The sequence below is a fragment of the Phoxinus phoxinus genome (assembly GCF_949152265.1).
Source record: "Phoxinus phoxinus genome assembly, chromosome: 17".
NCBI lineage: Eukaryota > Metazoa > Chordata > Actinopteri > Cypriniformes > Leuciscidae > Phoxinus > Phoxinus phoxinus.
In genome coordinates this window covers 2,492,516-2,501,010 of record NC_136892.1, presented here as the reverse complement: position 1 = coordinate 2,501,010, position 8,495 = coordinate 2,492,516, and positions in this window count along the sequence as shown.

Below are 8,495 nucleotides of genomic sequence, written 5' to 3'. Positions count from 1 at the left end.
CAGCTGCCAGTCTGATTCTGGCATATCATGTGACCTGTCTGTGGCAGCTGCCAGTCTGGTTCTGGCATATCATGTGACCTGTCTGTGGCAGCTGCCAGTCTGATTCTGGCATATCATGTGACCTGTCAGTGGCAGCTGCCAGTCTGGTTCTGGCATATCATGTGACCTGTCTGTGGCAGCTGCCAGTCTGATTCTGGCATATCATGTGACCTGTCTGTGGCAGCTGCCAGTCTGGTTCTGGCATATCATGTGACCTGTCTGTGGCAGCTGCCAGTCTGGTTCTGGCATATCATGTGACCTGTCTGTGGCAGCTGCCAGTCTGATTCTGGCATATCATGTGACCTGTCTGTGGCAGCTGCCAGTCTGATTCTGGCATATCATGTGACCTGTCTGTGGCAGCTGCCAGTCTGCTTCTGGCATATCATGTGACCTGTCAGTGGCAGCTGCCAGTCTGGTTCTGGCATATCATGTGACCTGTCAGTGGCTGGTTAGTTTGTCTGGCAATCTGCCTTTGGCACGTTTCAGAAACCATTGATTTTTGGCAGTTTTTGTGTTGTTCCCTCTCTAGCTCATTTATCATGCATCTGTTGATATGATTGTTCTTTTGCATGATCGACATTTTAGAGGATGTTATCCCAATTAAACCAATCAAATGGCCGTGATCAGACTGGTTGCTTACCGACGCTTTGCTGGACACTCAATCCAGTCAGCCGCGGCTGAACGGCGTGTATAACGCGTTGCCTGATAATCTCGCTGTAAGGAAAAACATTGATTTTTTTATGAATGTAATCTCATGCATTTAATCTTTAGGTATGAGTGATGTTTTAGAGAATTTTCAAACTACCAGCTGCCAGCGAGCCACTGACGGGTCACGTGACATGCCAGTGGCGGCTCCTGCCAGCCAGCTGAAGATTGAACCCCGACTCCAAATTTGGCTTCAATATTCTCGAGAAAAGTTTTGAAAGGGAACACAAAGACAGGCCAATAATTACATAAATGAAGATTGTTACATAAAGCCAGAATGTCAAGCTTATAAAGTGAAAAGGCTGAGTGAACATCTCCTCTAAGTGTGGAGATTACACAGGTTTTGCTACTTGTCTGTATTCTTCACAGAAAAGATCCCAAAAAGGAGGCATATGAAAATAACGTGCTAAGACATAAAAAAACGCTTAAAGGATCTTCATGGAATAAATATCGCTTGTGGCATCATGGTACTGTACAATGTTCAAGTGTTTTCTTCTGGATTTCTGCATTTAAGGGTTTAGAAAGCTTGAGGTGAACTACATGGGTAGTAAATAAACATTTAAAGCCGTATCTAGGTCCTGAATACCACTCAATATTTCTGCGAGATCATTGCAACAATAGCAGAGATCGTCAAAAGGCCATTTAAGCATTATTAAATCTGGACACCAAATTAAAATGGGCTTTAACTGGTTAAAGAGCAGAAGTGTGTAAACAGGAATTGCCATTGTGTGTGTGTGTGTGTGTGTGTTAGTCTCTGCCAGATGATGGCACTATAAAGCAGGGAGTCTGAAGCTGGGAACTGCCTACAAACATATTTGGGCTTTTATGACCTCTCATATGCCAATAAAGCTTGAAAAAAATTATGGAAATACAATTTCATCGTGAAATTCGGATGTACAGTCAAACTAAAAATTATTCAGACATCGGATATAATTTTGTGATATTTTTTACTAGTGTGTGCAGGACAGTATAGTTTATTAATGTAAGCGAGGAGAGCAAAATAAAGTAAACTGAGATATTATACCCAAATATTCTTCACACAGAGACTACCAGTGACATTTATAAACATTTGGGACTAAAAATAATTCAGAGACTTTGAGTTGATCATGTTTTCTTCAGTGTTTTGTCTATAATTGCTAATGCTGTTTTCACACACACACTGAACACAATGAAGCATTGCTTGGTCACTGGTTGAGCTAAACTGGTATTATCTAATCGTGTAGTTAAATTTACCAGCTGACAGATATTCAACATAATTCATGTGTGAGACAGTCTAACAGAAGGACGGACAAAACCTGTGTGTGTGTGTGTGTGTGTGTGAGACAGTCTAACAGAAGGACGGACAAAACCTGTGTGTGTGTGTGTGTGTGTGTGTGAGACAGTCTAACAGAAGGACGGACAAAACCTGTGTGTGTGTGTGTGTGTGTGACAGTCTAACAGAAGGACGGACAAAACCTGTGTGTGTGTGTGTGTGAGACAGTCTAACAAAAGGACGGACAAAACCAGTCAAATATCAACTGAGTTCTGCTCATATTTTATCACCGTTTTATAAACTATAGCGAATAAACTTATAATGTGAGAAATGTTGAAGTGTCTGAATACATGTTGGCATGACTGAACGTTTGATGATCTTTTGAATTGAATTGAGTGTTTACAAATTATTTGCAGTGTTTTGGGTGAAGATTCTTACTAGATCCAAACAATATTGGACCCCATTGATTTCCATGGTATGGACATTGCATTGTGTCTTTTGAGGTATATGCTGTGGAACAACATTTACACATGTAAATAATGATAGACTGTTTATTATTGGGTGAAATATCCCTTAGCTTCAAACCCATGATTGGCTGAACTGTGAGACGGTTATTTGCCGTTGGCCAACATCAGAAATCACTCGAGGTCGTCTTCGAGCTTCTTCATCTCATTAATAAGTAGGTTGAATGTTGATAACATTTTCACACATCCAAGTGTGTCCAGAACATTAGAAACGGATAGGAACACACACTTTGGTGCCTCTGGGGTCCGTCCTGGGCCCGCTTTGCTTCCCTTGGGTTTTACTTGACAAAAAATAACACTAATTATCCTTTCAATTAAACCAGGAAATAATTTTCGTTAGATTATGTCTTTTCATGCCTTGATGAAGTTGAGACCTGGATGCCAAATAAATTCCTACAAACTGAATGACAATAAAGCTGGTGTTTTTGCTATAGGTCTTGTTGCCAATAACGACTCCATTAAAAGACAGTTTGTCTCATAGGCTCTTTCTTTTAAACTCTCATTATATTTCTCATTGTAAAGCACTTTATATCTTGACGACTTGCTTGTTGGTCGACTAACCAACTTAGAAAAACTAAGATTTCTTCTGCAAGCAATGCTGTGAACAACACATGCTATTGGTTGAGTTCTCATCACTATCCTAAAGTGAGGCTGTTTGAAGAGCAGCGTTCCCAAAAGCACTCGCAACATGTACAGTTTGCACAACCTACACACTTTTGTGCCTTAATTACTGTTAAATTTATTTTAATTTAAGTAATTCCCCCTTTCTTTTGTTTAATTCTCGGTTATTTTTAGTGACTACTAGTTCTGGTTTTGTGTTGTGCTGTGGTGTTGGTGAAGTGTTTTCTTTAACTATAACTATTTCCAGAGGTGTGGACTCGAGTCATGTGACTTGGACTCGAGTCATGAATTTGATGACTTCCGACTCGACTCGACAAGATGTACAAAGACTTGCAACCCGACTTGGACTTTAACATCAATGAGTCGTGACATCACTTGGACTTGCGCCTTGTTGGCTTTGACTTTTGACTCGACTTGGGACTTGCCTCATCTTTGACTCGACTTGACTCGGGACTCGAGGGCAAAGACTTGAGACTTACTTGTGACTTAACAATGACTTTGTCCCACCTCTGACTATTTCTGTTATTCTCAATACTTGTTGTGTTCTAATTTTGTTGTTTCACACTGTAATCTGAATGTTCAAATAAAGCACAAAAACATAAAATAAAAAATGACAGCGTTCCCATTCGCTGCCGGAAACAACCAAAGCCATGAGTTTGTATTTATTAAGAAAACTTGATGTTGCATGATTATTTTCCATAAACATGGAAGGACAATCTGCCGTAACAGGAGAAAAGCACGGCACTTTTACAATCCCTGCAACAAGGTTGAATCACATGCACTGTTTTATCGTCCTTCAAAGAATAAAGGAAACACAAATTGATACAGATTTCGTTGTTGAAATTCCTAAAATATATACAGGGCAATTTCTTTTTGTCTTTAAATGACAGACATGTTCAACAGGTCCTAGACTAAAATGCATGTTTGAACTGTTTTAAAGTCCCCCTGTGGTGTAAATCCAGCTTTTAATGTAGTTTATGTGTGTATGTGGTGTTATTAATCTGCTTTAACACAAACCATGTGTAAGTTCATAAGTCGACAGCATTGCTGAGTATGTTCTGCTTAAAACTGCAGTGAACCAAAGACAGTCTCAAACACACGGTTTGAAATCGCTGGTGTTTCTGACGTCACACACTACCTTGTAACCAATCAGATCAACGTGTGATCGTCAACCAGTGGATCTCTGAGTGAGTGGAGGCGGGGCTCATTTGCATATTCATAGAACCGCACATACTAAATGAGGCAAGGGTGTCGAGTTACATTCAAGCTTATTTTGCATGAAGACATTTTTTTTCAAGGAAAAAAACTTTTAAATATGTCATTTTGGTGATCAAAGATGAGTTTTAAGCAATAAAATGATCGACTACAGGGAGACTTTAAATGAAAGCAACTTGCACTGATATATCTTAGAAAAAAACATTACTGATGTGAATCTACAGACTAAACAATGGCACTGATTTATTGTAAGGCACGGTAATAAAAGCCACTTATATGTCCTAATTGAACTAATCCTGGCTTAATCTAAACCCTGTAAAACCAGGCCAACATGTTTCATTAAATAAATCAAATGTATCCATCTCGCAGTCACATGCTGTGTAATCCTTACTGAAATCAATTTTAAATAAATAATACAAATCTAAATAAACATTTCAAAATATTCACACAATTTAACATGAATTGAATTGTTAGTCAATGCCGCTACAAAAACAAAAACCTACACTGTCTCTTAGCACTCTTAGTCCCACCATTGGTAAAATATACAGTGGGAGAAGCAAAATATTTCATTCAAACATTTCAAACAAAAAATAAATAACCAAAAATAAAAATTCTTACCCGCAAAACAAAGAGCAACCGCCCAGTTCCGCGGGGAAAGCGTGGACTTGGCAACCCTGGCGTCTGGTTATTCGGGCTCTACATGAAAGACATGGATATGTTTTTCTGAGGCTCCTGAGAGCCGGGTTTCCCTCATGTTTCCTCTAATGACCTCTTTAACACACTTGATGACATCATATGAACTGTTTTGAGAAGCCGCTGGATTCTGTGAAACCACTAATCACACGGTGGTTTGCTTGTGTTTGCCATTTCGTCACAGTCACACACACACATAGAAAAGAAAGAAAAGCACTCTTAGGTGAATCGATGATTGTACCTTTGTCTGTTTTAGAGTTCCCACACCTTTTCACCAACGGATTTCAATGACTTCTAGACATTTGTCGAAATTGTAACGTTTATACATAAACAATAGAGATCACTGAAACGGATTTCAAGTTGTGTGTCGGGTAGGCTACCAGTGGAAACACTGTTTTTTGTTTTTTGTCAATTCTCGGTCAAGTATTTAATGACAGCGAGAACCTTGGATTATGCTAACGAAATGCTCAAAGAAAGAAAGAAAAAAAAACTGGGTTAAAAACTACCCAAATTGGGCAGTTTTCAACCCAAGGCTAGGACAGAACACATGTTGGGTTAATTTTACCCAGAAAATTGGGTTATTTATTTAACCCATCATACTTGGGGGATTCAGTAGCCTGCAAATAGGCTACTAGCTTTTTCCTTTCTTTCTTTTTTTGCTTCATACATTCATTCATGTCTACGGATTAACTTAAATCCTCTAAACTTTTTAAAAATAGTCTACTGGATAGACAAACTAAAATGTATACAAACCTGTAGGGTATATTACTGAAGACATGCACCAATTTGACGGAGATGGACTGCTCTCTTTTGAAGAGGGGGATAAATAACTCAATCCCTGGGTTATTACGTCTGACCCAGGATCTGGGTAACACAAAAACTACCCAAACACTGGGTTATTACGTCTGACCCAGGATCTGGATTACACAAAAACTACCCAAACACTGGGTTGTTACGTCTGACCCAGTAGCTGGGTAACACAAAAACTACCCAAACACTGGGTTGTCACCTCTGACCCAGGATCTGGGTAACACAAAAACTACCCAAACACTGGGTTATTACGTCTGACCCAGGATCTGGGTTACACAAAAACTACCCAAACACTGGGTTGTTACGTCTGACCCAGTAGCTGGGTAACACAAAAACTACCCAAACACTGGGTTATTACGTCTGACCCAGTAGCTGGGTAACACAAAAACTACCCATACACTGGGTTGTTACGTCTGACCCAGGATCTGGGTAACACAAAAACTACCCAAACACTGGGTTGTTACGTCTGACCCAGGATCTGGGTAACACAAAAACTACCCAAACACTGGGTTATTACGTCTGACCCAGTAGCTGGGTAACACAAAAACTACCCAAACACTGGGTTGTCATCTCTGATCCAGGATCTGAGTAACACAAAAACTACCCAAACACTGGGTTGTTACGTCTGACCCAGGAACTGGGTAACACAAAAACTACCCAAACACTGGGTTGTTACGTCTGACCCAGGATCTAACACAAAAACTACCCAAACACTGGGTTATTACGTCTGACCCAGGATCTGGGTAACACAAAAACTACCCAAACACTGGGTTGTTACGTGTGACCCAGGATCTGTGTAACAAAAACTACCCAAACACTGGGTTGTTACGTCTGACCCAGGATCTGTTTAACAAAAACTACCCACACATTGGGTTGTTATGTCTGACCCAGGAACTGGGTAACACTAAAACTACCCAAACACTGGGTTGTTACGTCTGACCCAGGATCTAACACAAAAACTACCCAAACACTGGGTTATTACGTCTGACCCAGGATCTGGGTAACACAAAAACTACCCAAACACTCAGACGTTGTTACGTCTGACCCAGGATCCGGGTAACACAAAAAATAACCCAAAAAGTGACCCAATAGGCTCAACCCAGGATTTGGCTAGAAAAAATAACCCAAGATTTTTTAGAGTGAAGGAAACACCCTTTCTGCCAACATGCTGGTTTACTTTCTTGTCCTGAATAAAAGATGACTGCAGTTACTTTTTTATTCAGTCCCCGTACATGCCAGAACACATTATTATAAAATGTTCCAGTATATTTGCCTGTAATTCACCATGTTCTTGACCAGTCGTTGGCACAGAAATGACGTAGCTGCTCCAGCTGGCCTTTAGGGGGCTTTGAAGACACTCTCTGATGGACTATAATGATTGTTGATGGTTTTTATAATACACAAAGCTGCTGGTTTATTTTTAGCTATGTTACAGAGGAAGATCCACAGATTTCTGCTTCTATTTCTCAGCTCCTAATGGAAGCCAGACTCCATCCCAGCGCTCTCCACATCTGCCGTCCAAACCTGGTCTTGTGAACCGCGTGACTCAGCAGAGATCTGCTTCTGCAAGCCTCTGTATCTCCACAATCCTTCGAACTACTGACCCCGCGCACACGATGTTGGTTTAGCTGGTTGTGTTGCTGTTCAACAGGTCTTCCTGGTGTTAGCTGGTCATGTGTGGCGTGTATCTTCCTTCAAATATCCCATAGTTGACACATTCTGATGCCAAATAGTACTTTGATTTGACTACCAACTATAGTTATAAATATAAATATATTAAAACGAATTCAAACTATTAATACAACTATAATAGTTTCTCAATAATACTAAAATAACACCAGATAACTTCCAAAAATCATCTCTTTAATAGCTTAGTTGTTTCTTTGCAGAAATGAGATTATAGCCAACTTTAACCAGGTCTTCTGCTTGGCAAGACATCGTTCAGATTCAGAAAAGGGTTTAAAAATGGGCTCGCCAATATACCAAATACCGGATTTAGGTAAACATTGATATGATTGTATTCAACTGATTCAAACGATATGGATTAAGCCCTTATGAACTTTTTAAAGTGTCAACATTTTGAACAAATTGACTTTTCAACGCAGGCACAGAAATCTCACAAATTCATAAAAAATATCTTCGTTTTTGTTTCGAAAGTTTTGGAAGGACATGAGGGATAGAAAATGATGAGAGAATTAAAATCTTTGGGTGAACTAACCATGTAACAAATAGTTCACCCAAAAATGAATAATTAATGACTCACCCTCATGTCGTTTCAAGACTTTCGCTCATCTTCTGAACACAAATGAAGATATTTTTAATGAAATCTGAGAGGTTTCTGTCCCTCCATTGACACCAACTACCACTTTGAAGCCCCAGAAAGCTAGTAAAGACATTATTAAAGTAAACCAGTGGATTAACCTCAATTTATGAAGCGACTCGATCAATGCATGATAGATTATATCACTTTAAAAGTTATTTGACAGATTAATATGTGTTTATAATAAAAATAAAATAACATTATTCATTGGCGGAAACCCATCTGATATTTCCAATTGAATTATATATTAAAGCACTAAGTGATGAGTAGAAAAAGTCTCAGGCTGTGTTTACACGGAAACGATCTGAAGAGAAAA